Raw genomic sequence first — 15,451 nt, 5'->3', positions numbered from 1 at the left:
AAAAAATGAGAAAAAAAGGGGTGAATCCAAGAAATCAACGGTTTATAACAAAATGAGAGAAAAAAAAGGAAAGTTGCTTATGTATCACTTCCTGCATGAGGTCCATTATCTTATATTCAATGTTGTTTCTCAGTATTGCCTTTGCTTTTCTCAATATGTCTGATTCCCACACAGAAGGACAAACACCATCTTAAATCTTTATGTTTTGTGGAACATATTGGGGCCCATTCCTGCCGATTCCTTGAAATGAATTCATTATTTGTGTTGCTATTCATTCAACAACAATCGAGCTACCATTTCTCATTCGGACATTTTATGACACAATCAAAACAAATTCAACGTGTGTTTTTGTTTTTACTTTAATTACTATATCCTTCCAAACGTATATATCGACCGACGTCCAGGAGGTTTACTTCTGATCTCGCTTGATCCATTTCAGCTTCTGTTTTTTCCTCCCGTACCGGTGAATCTGTCTCTGCTGCATCACTGGGGCCCGCCAGCTGCAGTTCCTGAGATTACCCAATCACTAGCTCTGCGAGGGCTCTCGGTGCCTCCACCAGGCCAGCCTCGGATGGAGACGGACCTACGACACAAGGACCGCTGGAGCTGATGAAAGAATAATGACACCCCTCAAGCATCCTTTCAGTGGCCGGTTGATTGTTAGTATTGACTGTTGGCTCACGTATTTGGACTTCAGCGAGTCTCTTCTTATTTCCAGTATATAAATAAAGATTTCCATTATTCTGAGGCAGCAAAGTATTTAAATACAGAGAGGATCAATGAATACGAGGAGAATCACGGTTGTTATTTTCCGGTGTATAATTAAGTTCTCCTTTTGACTGTCAACAGTTCCCGCTGCTCGCTTAATCAGGAAGACATCATTGGCAATAAAAGAATGCTTATTTTACGAATTGACTTTATTTGTTGTGAGCGGCGTCTTGATCAACTGCAACTGTGTCCCTCGCTGAGCCTTTCAGGGATCGGTGTATGTGAGGTACATCACAACGGGGCCCATGCTTGTATTGAATCACAGGCTCGACAGACATGCATTAGTGGAGCGATGTGAGAGCGGAGGAGCTGCCACATAAACACTCTCTCAGGCCCAACTCGTCAAATGCAGATGTTTGCATATAGCGTCATCTCTGAGTAAACTTCCATACTCTCTCCGTGACGGCATGGGAGCGGGCACTTGAAGAAATACACTGTTGCTTAACCCGTCCAGAAGTCCAGGTTATTGCACAAATCCATGATATCCGTGATATTATCGATTCCTACGAAAGATGCTCAGTCACCCTGTAACCTTGCTCACGTGTTTGGTTGTGCCCAAAACTGAGTGCTGGGACAATTTATTTGACGGTTTTCTCTGATATATTAGAGCTACGGATGGAACTGTCCAAAATTGGCCAATAAGCATTTCTAAATCAAGGCAATCCTGTTTTGGTGAAACAAGCTAATTTAGTCCATAGCTCAGTGGAGAATCAATACAATTTATCAGATCAATAAAGGATCAAGTTCTCGGTGCAAGCTTCTTTTTCACTGGCAAGCTCTTATTTCCTTCTTTAGGAATGTAACTTCTCTCTCTCTCCTTTGACTAGTTGGTTAATATCACCAAGCCTAGCAATCACTTAGAGAGCGAATAGCGCTTAAGATCTTGGAACAGCAAAAAAGAAAAATGGGAGCAAATATAACTTTGAGATCCGGAGATCCATAAGATCCCTTTGTTGTTTGACTGTAGTTGCTCCATCCGTCCCACAAATAATGTAAACTGTTCTGAAGTCAGTGTAAACCATTACAAATTCTGAATGCTATTCTTGTAATTTGTTATAGTAATTTATAGGTGTTTTTTTTAGATAAAAACCTACAATTCAATTTATAAGGAAATTAAAGTTTGTATTTTTGTATATATAAAACAAATCTCGTCATTAGTAGTTTTAATGATGTACTAAGAGCTGCCAAGAGGTTGTATCAACAGGTCATAATTATCTCTAATATCTAAACATCCGAGGGCCAAGCGGCAATATTGACAAGTTGGGAGTTAGAACCGGTTTGCCACATAATGGCCACTTCAAGGGTTCAGTGCCTTGCTCAAAGGCACCTCTGAATTGCCGAGGAGGTGAACTGGCCAGTGTGGGTCCTTCGTTTCCCAAGCTGAGTCCCTACTGATTGAGCTACATGCCGTCTTATCAGTGTTACGCAACACATGAATACACCGTGGCGGTAATGAGCCTGTTGATGGATTTAATCATCTACCGCTTCTACAACACACACACACTCAACCGGAAAGGTCCATGTAATAATGCATGGCACACATTCAAATATGAGTTTTGACTCGAGCTGGTTAACGTCATTATGCTCCTCTCAGGGGAATTATGTGACAAATTTAAGCACCGAGGGAACAACTGAAACCTTAACCTCATTAACACAGACTGTGGGGAAACAAGCTGCTCCAGACATGCATGGATGGCTATAATGATGTAAAAAGGGACACGGCTCCTCACGCTGAGCCAACAGACTTAATGGCTCAATAGATATGGATGGACTGATCAAACAAACACAGGACTTTCACCCAGGACACTACGCTTGTGTCCTGTGTGAAACCAGAAGTCCACCGTTGACTTATTTACATTGACTACTACCATACATACTACTATTTGAACCAAAACCTCACCAATTGATTGTGTTGCGTTAACATAACCAAGTAAACAACGTTGACTGAGTGTTTAGAACTGCATCCATTTGACGTTTTACATTGACTACTTTAAAAAAGAACTATAACTTATGTATGGAACTTCTCCTCCTTCCAGGAAAAGGCTCTCCCACCCACGACCTGACTATTAATTTCAACAACTCAGTGCTGGTTCCGACTCCGACTGCCAGGAACCTCGGAGTGACGCTCGACAGTCAACTCTCCCTGACTGCCAACATTACCACAACAACACACTCCTGTAGGTACATGCTGTACAACATCAGGAGAATCCGACCCCTTCTCACTCAGAAGGCGGCCCAGGTTCTGGTCCAGGCTCTGGTCATCTCACGGCTAGACTACTGCAACTCCCTCCTGGCAGGTCTACCTGCTAATGCCATTCGACCTCTACAGCTCATCCAGAATGCAGCTGCTCGACTGGTCTTCAACCGACCGAAATGTACCCACACTACTCCGCTCCTCCGCGACCTTCACTGGTTACCGGTGGCCGCCCGCATCCACTTCAAAACATTGGTACTTGCGTACCGTGCTGCGAACAGATCGGGTCCGGTCTACATCCAGGACATGGTCAAACCGTACACCCCACCTCGTTCACTTCGCTCGGCTTCTGCCAATCGGCTTGTAGTTCCGTCACTACGAGCTAAACACTCGATGAAGTCACGACTGTTTGCTGTGCTGGCTCCTCATTGGTGGAACGAGCTCCCCATTGACATCAGGACAGCAGAAAGTCTCTACACCTTCCGTCGCAAACTAAAAACACATCTTTTTCGACTATACCTTGAATAGGTAGCACTTAAATGCCGTAGTAGCACTTAAATGTCCCTTACCGATAGCACTTTAGTAGCACTTAAATGGCACTTACGGATAGTACTTTGTAGTTTAACTTTATTGAAGAAATTGTACTTGCTTGATTCTTGTTGTTCTGAGTTTGGACTCATGGTTTAATGCACTTATTGTAAGTCGCTTTGGATAAAAGCGTCAGCTAAATGACATGTAATGTAATGAAATGATAGAGTCTATCTTTTTATATTTTTATATCAGATAGACGTAACCCGGATCTAACTTATTTTAGCCGGTGATCCCTATGACATACACGTGAGTGAGTGGTCTGTAGCCTGCCACATATACACAGCGACAATATCTGAGTGCACACACACACAACTAGAATAGAATGCAGAGCAAATCCGAGTGCAAGCACAAGCTATTTGAGTACAGGGTATTAAGGGAAAGAATTACACAATATGAATGTGAAATCATCGGTCATTGCTATCACATTGAAATACCACACTGTTGAATAAGAAAATAACGCATATTTGTTTAGTTTAAAAAGTTATGACGACCAATACTTATATTACACCAATGCAATTCATTTTGTCTTTAATGTTATGATAAACCATTGTTTTCACTGTTCAAATAAAGGGGTACACAGTGTTTTGCCTGCTGAGGTTTTGAATGTTGTGCTCAGTATGTGTGCTAAGCGCTGAAATAATTGTCCATTCTAATGGAAACGCATATTGCGCGGCAATAGACTCGTACATGCGAGTGTGCAAAAAAATGGTCACCCTATATTAGACGGAATGGCCATGACATTTGTACGGATGTTCATGGCGTCTCGAGGATGAATCCTAAATACTTTGGTGATCCTCTGACATTTCAACTAGCGCCACCAGCTAGTGCTAACTTTGGTTTAACCGATAGAATATGTCTACTTTGGTACAGACATTGATGATCCCAACAGGATGAATTGTAAGGCGAGGAATCCCCGAAGTGAACTCAAAAAGCCACTTCAATACTTTGGTGACCTGCAAAACTAACGAGATTCCACTCGGCTTTAGATGTGCATTCTGTTGATTGCAAATGTTAGCGCGCAAAAGATCATTTCTGCATTAAACAGTAATCTGGAAGTGAGGACACAGACAGCACTGGTGATTGACTGGTAAACATGTCTGCACCACATTACACCAGCATGGTTGTAAAGACACTGGGGCCCCGATTGTTTTCATATAAAAAGAGTGAATATAATAGAGTTTTATGATGAGTTTATAGGTGATTTCTTTCTTTCTTGCTGATGGTCATCTTCTTGTAGCTACTTATACTTTAATAGTTTCTTATTATCTCCTCTGCAGTTTAAATTATTCTTCATGAGTCAACATCACAACACATTTTGTGTTTGTTTGTTAGTTGCATAATCATTGCAAAGCCATTTTTTCTAAGTGTCTAAGTCTTATTTTTCTCAGTGTTGCGTGATACAGTAGAGAAATAAAATATAAATATGCATTGCAACCATTCAGTTAGGAGTCCTCTTACTTACCTTACTAATAAGTAAGTTATCGTAGTAAAAGGCAGAAGCTCTGAAATTGCTTGTTGTCGAGCAGAATGGGCAATATGAATGAAGTAGAGGGTCAAATTAATCTGTGGTCAGGATAAACATATGAAACCCATTTGTTGGAGGGTAAAACTAAAATGAAATTACAACAGTGAGTGCAGTGCCATTACTCACATCGTCCACTGTGTTAACCTTTAATAAGAATCACATGCAAACAACACCTCTACACATATCAATATTGATATTGTACACTTGCTTATTTGTATAGCACAAAGCAACACATATATTTAGGCAAAACCTCAGTAAGCAGACAGAGAAATAATCTTTTATGCCCTCAAACTCTAACGAAATCACATATAATAAAATACATCTATTTTAATCATAATATGAGTATCTATGGTGGTAAGATATGTATATGACAGGTTCATAAAACAAGTGTGATTCACACACTGTCCCTGTAGACATTATATGTAGATATTAACAAATCACCCTTGACTACAAACCTTCTCCAGTGCATTCGATCCCACCTTAAAAAGGTGCGAGATAAGACACCTGGAGCACTTCAATTGCCTCTCAACAGCTCTCAACATGGCGCGCTCAGGGCTTTGGGTGCTAACAGCTGAACAACGGTGGAAGTGCCGACAGAACGAACAGTGTTAACCTGAGGGCGGAACCACAGGGTGGGGCACGCTCACGTGCACTAAAAGCACAAGCGGCCGTCTCGGCGATGTCGACAAAGCAAGGTGAAGCTCAGATTACAGCAGTCAGACATTACTCCACTATACATTCACATGGCTAATAGTTATTTTTTCCGCTATGTCAATGTTCAGAATGCTAAACACGGCTCCTTTAAATCCTTACAACTGGTCCCTCTCTAACAATTTCACAGCATCCTTGAATCAATAGCCCACAACTTCGAGGTGTTTCCTGTGCACCACAAGGGCAATCTGACACACACACACACACACACACACACACACACTGAGCCGCTCCAAAGCAGCTGGGGCTCTCTCAACAGTATTTATCCTCTCTTTAGAAGAATTGACCCACCATACAGTCCCTGGTTAATCATTAATGTCGCAGTGGAACCTTTCAAAAATGTTAAAATGTCAAGTGGATGTCTCTGACGTCTTTAGTGAAGGAAAATCAGCATTCATTTCACGTAAAGAAAAAGGGCCCATGGTGCACGTGTGCTGGACTGTTCTCAGATTAATCTTGATTGAGTGACTAATAGGCGGGCCGCGGTTTGGGTCCGGTGTCTGGACCCAGACTTAAAACCGCTCCATAATTAAGAATTATTACAATTTGTCGCAGCGCTTTTTATTTTAACCGTCGCAGCTTTTCTTGCCTTTACGACGCTCATTAAGCGGTCTCGTAATCACACCGACCAATTACACGCGTTGTGAATCATCTCACGCGACTCTACTCGGCCAATCAAATGTGTGTATTCCGATAAGTATCGCCCTCGTCTGGGGTGAGAGGAACCGACAGTCGGAGAGAACGAGTGTCAGAGGTTCTTTCACACGCGCTCTCCACAAAGAGAAAAGTGGCCAGAACCTTCGACCAAGAATGGACAGACTCTTAATAAATGATCATTCTTCCCAAAGGCCGTTTAAAACCAGTGTGTCTCATGTGTTCAGAGAACGTGGGCATTATTAAAAGCGGTAGTGTGAAGCGCCGCTACGAGACAAAGCACAACTCTTTTGAGCCAATGTATCCAGTCACATCCGAAATGAAGGCGCAGAAACATAAATAAGCCCAATATGATCAGAATTACATAGATTAAGTCCCTGCACACAAAGTCCTCTTTTTAGGAAGATAAGAATATAATAAAGAAAAGAATAATGATCAGAACACATTAATTCACTGTCCAAAAATGATGTTAACAGAGAGGAGAAGAGAGCTGATACAAGACGGTTTAATAACCACAGATAAAGTCCCTGCATACAAGGTCTTCATTTTGGAAGACAAGAATATAATAAAGAAAAGAATAACACCTGAATTAACTGAATTCAAAGCTACAAGACGATTCAGTTCAGTTCATTTTCTTGAATGAAGTTCTGTATTCTTTTTTAATTTTTTAATTTATCCCGTCTCTTTTTTACTTGAAATAAGGGAAGAGAGTGCGTATTATTTATAATTCCTTCAGTTCAATTGGAAATCTGACAATAAATATTGTTGAAATATTGTTCAATTTAACTTTCTATATTCAAAATGAGTTGTTGAATATACAAACAGACGTGCTCGGCTACTTCAATGTCTATGGGACTAAATCATAGCGCAAGTTAGACCCGACTGTGATGTTTGCGTGAGGAGGAGGGCAGACATTGGCTCCCCATTGGCTGCAATGTGACGTACCTCCTCCACGACTTGCCTCCAGGACCCCGAGGAGGGCTAGAAGGATGTTGGCCCTTTCACCCAGGACACAAACTGTACTTTGAGTGCCTTCCCTCTGTCAGGACCAAAACCTCACGCTACAAAGACAGTTCCTTCCCGTCAGGCTAATAAACAAAAGCCCGGGTTCGGACGTTTCCCAGGACAATTACAATTCATGAAATTGGTCCATCATCAATTTGTTGTCCCCATTCGTCACCGGGACACCAAAAACATCGGAAAATAGTGTCCGGGTTGAAAAATACTCCAGAAAGGTATCTGTTTTAGGACATTTGAGGTCAACCTCGCTTCTCCATAGAGCGGCGCTGCTCGCGGCTTCAGTCCTCCATCAGTGGCGAAGCAGGAGGCATTCAGCAGCACTCAGAGCCACTTATGGCTTTTATACAATTACATTCTGCCTGCTACCACAATCATTTTACATTTCTGATACCGAAGAAAATAAAGAAATTTAAAGAAACTTTTTCTTCATTTTCAAATAATTGGAATTAGGAATAAGGATCAGGACTGTCTATGCTGACGTTGCGAGTTCGTGCCATGATGGACATACATTGTCATATTCATGTAATGTATTTATGTAACTTTGTAAATGCTGTTCATTCTGTACACTTGACATCTGTTGCTTCTGTCCATCCGGGGAGAGGGATCCTCCTCTGTTGCTCTCCTGAAGGTTTCTTCCCTTTTTTCCCTGTCAAAGGTTATTTTTGGGGAGTTTTTCCTGATCCGATGTGAGGTCAAAGGTCAGGGATGTCGTATGTGTACAGATTGTAAAGCCCTCTGAGGAAAATTTGTAATTTGTGATATTGGGCTATACAAAATAAACTGAATTGAATTGAATTGAATGTCCGTGGACTTGCCCTCCTCGGGTCTTTGCTGTTTCCCTCGTGTCTTTGCTGATTTTCTGTATGGAGTATTTTCTTGGATTTTTTGTATAGATTATTTTCTGTTGGACCATCAAGTGGATTACCTTTTTTCCCTTCCCCTGGAGAACAGGAGTTTTTGGTTTGTCGGGTTTGATGTTCAATCACTCGTGGATTAAGGGGACACTTTGAGTTTTTTTTGTGTTTCCTTTGTGCTCTAATAAACTACGCCGTGTGTTCGGCTAAGACTAGAACCTTCCTGTTGTCGTGCGCTTGGGGTCAGAGACAAACCGTAACACACCAGCTATTATGGGACGTGTTTTCCTGGCAGTTACAGGAGGCCTGGAGGTCTCAGACTGGAGGCATTCACCCAACTGGCTTTTGTGCAACTGTTGCATGCATAATGAATAACTAGGGTCAGATATCATCTCCATTGACCAAAACAACTTTCCCCTTTGAATGCAGAAAGGATATCACCTCCCTCCTCATTAACATAATGCAAAACAGCATATGGCTGAATCTCCATGGCACCGTAAATACTGAACCCACTACTGTGCATGGCACGCAGATTCTAATGGCATGTGAATTATGTGGTTTTTAGCAGAGTAGTCTTTATAGAAAGATGAATTCAAATCATTTAAACTCATAAGCAGCAGGTCGCTGCGGTTCAATCCGGCTCTGTAAATGCCTCCCTTCATTCGTTCTTGGACAAAAGACACTTTTTTTAAATAACTGAAAGCACACAGAAAGATGAATATGAGGAGTTGTTTTGTGGCATTACCTTTTAGGATTCGCAAAAGTAAAAGGAAAATGTTTCTCCTCGTGATCCTGGCTTATGAATAACATTAAATAAATCCTGTATGACAGAGTGAAGCTTTGTTTGTGGCTTCTAATACCTTGGGTTGGCATTAAGGTAGCACATCGTTCTAAAACCAGCAAGAGTATAGTTTGATCTAAAAATATTATAATTTGTACTGATCCAAATGAGGAGAAAAACATATGCGCTGCACCATCTTTGGTCAGACGTTTTTCTGCGGCCACTTTGAGCACTTTCCATTTGGACATCTCTGAACCTTCAGGACTGTTTTGTCACTTGTATTAAAAGGCAGCCAATCGTATACATCCTTTCATTTGGTGCGCGTGGTAAACAAAACCCTGTCAATCAATAGATAGTAGCCCAAAAAGAGCATAAAAAGCAAAAGGGCCGATGCTAGGAAGTCCCTGCAGCAGCGGTTTGGTGATATGTTGTCAAGATATTTCCACAAACACAACCCACATGCAGCGCTGCCTGGATTGTTGTCATGTTGCACATGCGCTGGCTATAATGAGCTCTCACATCACGGCCTTTGAAATTAGATGACATAATCCACGTCCTCTGGAACGACAGCATCTTATGAACCGATGCCTTCTCAAGGCAGGAGGACATTATTTGTCTGTGCCTGAAATTAAAAAAAAAAAAAACGACAAATTTAATTACGGTGAGGGAGCCTTCATTGGTTTATCTTGGTGACAATGATAACCACATGGTTATGGAACTATTGTAGTCCTACCTCCTCCTTACATGGGCTTAGTAATCTCTAATAACGTCACCTGATACGATCACGTGGATATAAACAGGCTCTCCTTGTTTGTTGGACAGTCTCTTCTATTAACGTTAAGCGTTCTGAATTATAGTTTATGGTTTCATTAAAAGTGAGTCAATATTTCAAACTAACAATAATAAAAAAAAATTTAAAAAAGGAATAGTTGACAAGTCATAAAACTCAACTCAAAAACTCCTTCCTGAATAAAAAGGTTTTTAGGCCAGTCTTAAAAGAGTCCAGTGTCTGTGTTGCCCTCAGGTGGTCAGGGAGATGTTCCATAAGCGGGGCGCTGCTGAGCAGAAGGCCGGTCGCCCATGGGGCGGAGCTTGGTGTTGGGGACCCGGAGGAGCGAGCGGTTTGTAGATCTGAGGGTGTGGGTAGAGGTTTGGGGAGTAATGAGTTCTTGTAGGCAGGGAGGTGCATGTCCATGTATGCATTTATGGGTGAGGAGTAGGACTTTGTAGTCAATCCGGGTTGAGACGGGGAGCCAGTGGAGAGACTCTCATCAGGATCCTGGCAGCGCTGTTTTGAATGTATTGTAGTTTCTGGATGTTCTTGCCAGTGATCCCAGTGAAGAGTGAATTACAGTAGTCCAGTCTAGAGGAGATGAATGCGTGGACGAGCTTCTCTGCATCTGACAGGGTTAAAGTGGGGCGGAGTTTGGAGATGTTTTTGAGATGATAAAAGGAGGTTTTGCACAGGTGTTTTATATGGTCATTAAAGGTCAGGTGAGGATCAAACCTAACTCCCAGATTAGTGACTGTGGAGGAGAGGGGTATGACCTGACCGTCGAAGGTGAGGTGACTTATGGAGGATGACTGAACCTGTGGAGTGCCAACAAGGAGGGCTTCAGTTTTGCTACTGTTTAGCTGGAGAAAGTTGTTGCTCATCCATGTCTTTATCTCCCCAAGACAGGCGGTGAGACATGAAACGGCTGCAGAGGGGCTTGGGGCAGTTTTTATGTAAAGCTGCGTGTCGTCAGCATAACAGTGGAAGGACATCCTATGTCTGCTGATGACATGACCGAGGGGGAGCATGTAAATAATGAGGAGGATGGGGCCGAGGACCGACCCTTGCAATTGTCATCCCACTTTCACAAGATTGGAATTGAAAACCAAGTGGTTATCTTTCAAAAGGCTGAAGAGCAGACAGGAACACCACCCGGCAGGTAAAAGAGGACAAAGAGAACGTTGCGTTTTCCCAAGAAGATTGGAGGTAAATGGGAAGCCGCTGTACTCAAGGAAAACATTTCATGAGGCTATGTTTTTCATCACGGAGAATCATACAGGACAACCGAGAACAGAGAAGAGAAATGAATTGAGGAACCAGCACACGGTTTTGTGTTAGTCTTCGCCGCGGAAAGATCGGCAAGACATCTCGGGCCGTTTAGTATTTTTAACATATTTATTTTCAGAACATACTTGTACTTGTACACTAAAAAGATGATAAAAAAGAAGAAGAAAATAAACACTTTTAAAAAACATTTTTTTATAGATGGTTTAACTGGTCTGGCCCAACAGAAAACCAGTTTGACCGCCCTGGTGGAGCTAGTGAGTGACGAGGGAAGTGAGAACAGGTGAGAACAGGTGGCGAGGTGAGAGCAGGACTAATGAAGCACAGGTGCAACTGATCGGGGCAGACCATCACTCACAGAAACAGGAAGTAAAAGCACACGACACATGAGGAAAGAGCGTCAAAAAACACGGACTAAACATAAGGAACTGATTTTATTTGTTGGCCACGACATGCCATGTCCCTAACCCTAACCCTACCCCCCTTTGAGATCCACAACGGCTCTTCAGAAACATTCGGTGACATCATGGAGACTCACCTGTTTGATTTCCACACAAATTGAGGAAAAGAGAAGCACCTGAACACCAAATAAAGTTTATACCTCCCCCACTTTGTTGATGGACCCGACTGCAGTTGGAAAGAAACTGTTGTGGTTAACCATCTCCACTGTCTTTAGAGCGTTGAGCTACAGGTTGTTTTGACTGCACCAGGTCACCAGATGGTCGGTCTCCCACCTGCAGGCGGACTCAGCCAAGGAACTTATCGTTTGTTACACACACATTAACTATACATATTTTGCCATAAATGCTGTTTTTAATACTATAGTATACAGAAGTGATTCCCAAAGTAAGTGTACAATGTCTTAGTTATACTGTACATTTTATTTAAACTTAAAAAATGGCAATTTTTACATTCAAGGGGAGTTTCTAAGAATGTTGATATGAAACATGTCATTCCCGTGGTCTGAAGGTCAACTCATTTCCACATTCACCCCAAAAAACTAGAGTGCTAAAACAAAAAAGATTTGACTGTGAAGAATATATGGGAAGATGTGTTTTCCACTACGAAGGTGGAGCTTTGTTAATACTTCAATAAAAGAAGCAGAACTTATACTGCGGGGAGTACGAGGAAGCACCAAAACTATCAGGGGACTCTTATTGTGAAGAATTTATGGGAAATGACATTTGGTTGTCCACCATTTTAAAGATACTCCTTTGAACACCAAATAAATCTGATCTCTATCTGATGATGCAGGTTTGCGAAGTCTCGCTGAAATGTGATTGGATGAGTGCCCACAGCCAGATGTGTGGCTGTGTTGACTGTAGGCACAGGCTGCTTTAGCTTAAGGCCTACATTCTCACAATGACAATGCTAACGTGCAAATGGATAGCAGGTTAATATTATTGTGTCAACATGCTTTAATTAAATTAGGAACAAAATCAAAGTAAAGTTGAAGCTCATAATGATTTCATTAGTTGAGATGTTTTTTCATCATAAACCAAAGTGTTGTAAAAATGAAATGTAAAATGTGAAAACCTCATGGTTGGGCTAAAAGATGAATAGGGCGATCACCAAAGTCATCATAGCCCGAGGAACAAGAATATACAAAAATGCATGGAAATCCAACTAGAAAAGGAAAAACGAGAGTTCTGTCATCGGCTGTATTAATGAAGACCTGGTCAACCAGATTTAACTTGGGTTTTCTGCAAATTATTGAACTTTTCACAATAAAATGAAGAATATGAAGAATAATATAATGTTATTTCTGAAAGGTTGACTCGGAGAGCCCTGCATAAGAGTTCCAATGTGTCTGGACTGTTGGTCCAGGCACAAATGGCAAATAAAAATCTTGAATCGTGAATCTTGAATCTTGAAAAAAGAAAGAAAAATAAGCTGAAAACGACAATATCGCAGAGGAAGAGTGTAAAAGGTGAGGTTTAAAATTACATTATTTCGGCTCATTTTAAGAATTCCAATCTGTTGATACCCTAAAAAAAAAAAAGCTTTTTGTTTGATGCCAACCAAAAAGTCCTCACGTGAAGTTGTCCGACCAGAAAAGAAGCTTCATCGGCTTTCACATGACGAGTGTGGTGTTTGATATCCTGCCTCAAGTTGAGATGTGTGTGTGTTTTTATTGTGCATGTTTGGTTTAAAGGTCAGATTACAAACCACAAACCACAAAGTAGAGCTGATTAATGTCAGAGCTTTGGCTCAGATTTAAGGGGCGTGTCGTGTGTTTGTGATGTTGTGTGACATGCTCTCTAACCTCCGGGTACTTCCTGTGCTTGAGGTACTCGTTAATGGAGGGGTGGAAGGACTTGGCGTCGCCCTCGTTGAGACTGTAGATCTTCTCTTCGGCTCGATCTTCACGTTATTCTCAGTGAGGATGAACCTTGCCGGTGGCCTGAAGAGCAAGAACAGAATTTATTGAAATGATTGGCTACCTCAGTGTTTTTTTCTTCATGTTTATTGTAATACAATTTATAAATCAGGTAGTAAATGATGTATGAACCAATCTTTCAGTAAAACACATTTAGAATATGGATAGAAATTAAACTGGAAAGTTTGGTTTTGGAGAAACTCACAAACTCTCACACAGGTGCACACACACTCACAAACACACACACACACCGACTCTCTCACTCCCTTTGTTCAGACACTTTGCATGTGAGAATGTCCACATGCTCCTGGCTCAGGCTCTTTTCTTGGAGGCCATGTTTCATTCTGCAGAAAACCGCCGCTCAGGTGGTGATGAGGTGGTGAGGACACATAGGTAAGTCTTGGCTAGCCTGGCCAACATGGGATATCTGTCATTGTTAGCCTTCCACCACAGCAATGGGTGTTCATCCTTGGCAAGGCTCTTTTCTCCAAAGTATGTGAGGACTTCGTTCCTCACTTGGGTGTGGACATCCTCAGCTTCGCCTGCTCTATCCTCTTCTTCACCATCAGAACCAAGGAGCGAGTCAAGTAGAGTGGCTAGAGGTGTTGATTCAGTAGCTGTAGTATCGGTGGAGCTGCCAACCATCTTCCTTCTCTCTTCAAGTGCCATTTTTTGCATTTTAGTTTGAACATGTAGGACTTCATCAGGTGAAAGACACTTCAGTTTCCTAAACCTTGGGTCAAGGACCATCTCAAGAATCACAGTTTCAACAGCCCCTTCACAAGTGGAGGTATGGCAGATATAGTTGCATATTTATGAACACAGGGACACATTCAAAAGGCTTGAGGACTGTTGAAAGCTCTGCCAGCAGGCTCCACTGGCCTGGTTTCAGATCCAGGTACCTTTTGCCTCTGTGTGACAGAGCTGTCGGACAGTGTTGCTGTCATAGGCCACCTCTGCTCCATGTGATATTTCAGTTTTTCTTTTTGAATAAATTTGCAAACATTTCTACATTTCAGTTTTTTCTGTCAAGATGGGGTGCTGAGTGTACATTAATGAGAAATAAAATGAACTTTTTTTGATTTTAGCAAATGGCTGCAATGAAACAAAGAGTGAAACATTTAAAGGGGTCTGAATACTTTCCGTACCCACTGTACTTGTTGTTTTAGTTAGTAGTTGTGTAAAGTTAAGTATGTCAAAGAGCAGATACAGACAAGACATACACTCAAGTTCACTTGAAGCTTATTCATTACATTATTACCATCATTGTAGTAAATGCAAGTTAAGTTCATTTATACACCACATTTAAACACAGCTTAAGATGACCAAGTGCTATAAAAGAACTTTAAAATGAAATTTAAAAAGTACAACGCACTCAAATATATTTGTCAACAATAACCGATATGGCACAAAGCACAGAATATATACATAACAGATTGAAAAGTTAATTGGCCAAAAAAAGGTGAGTGAATAAACACGTGCCTTTAGTCTTGCAAACTATACCACACCTGCTTTACTTCTGTTATTAACGAGCCAACGCTAACTTGTCAAGCTGGATAGCGTTGCTCTGCGCTCAACTTTTTTTATACTCTAATATCTCCGCGACTTATTGAATGGCGTAATAGTCGCGCGACACGAACAAATTGTTGCAGCCCTAATTAGCATATTAAATAGTTGTGTAGATATATTGAAGAAATTCACCGTAACATTCGGTACATACCATCAGTCTGATCTTCCATCCCTTGGACGACAGATGCAACATCACCCTTCTTCCTGGCAGCAACAGCTTTCAGCTTTGGCATGATGCTGATCCTCCCACCGCCATAAGTGCAGGTACCCCCTTCCTTCATACATGTTACTGAACTCTCCCCTTCCTTTATACATGTTACTGAACTACCTTCATACAAGGCAAGG

This window comes from Cyclopterus lumpus, chromosome 7 (assembly GCF_009769545.1).
Source record: "Cyclopterus lumpus isolate fCycLum1 chromosome 7, fCycLum1.pri, whole genome shotgun sequence".
Classification (NCBI taxonomy): domain Eukaryota; kingdom Metazoa; phylum Chordata; class Actinopteri; order Perciformes; family Cyclopteridae; genus Cyclopterus; species Cyclopterus lumpus.
The sequence above is the reverse complement of the archived record's forward strand: the minus strand, read 5'-3'. Positions refer to the sequence as shown.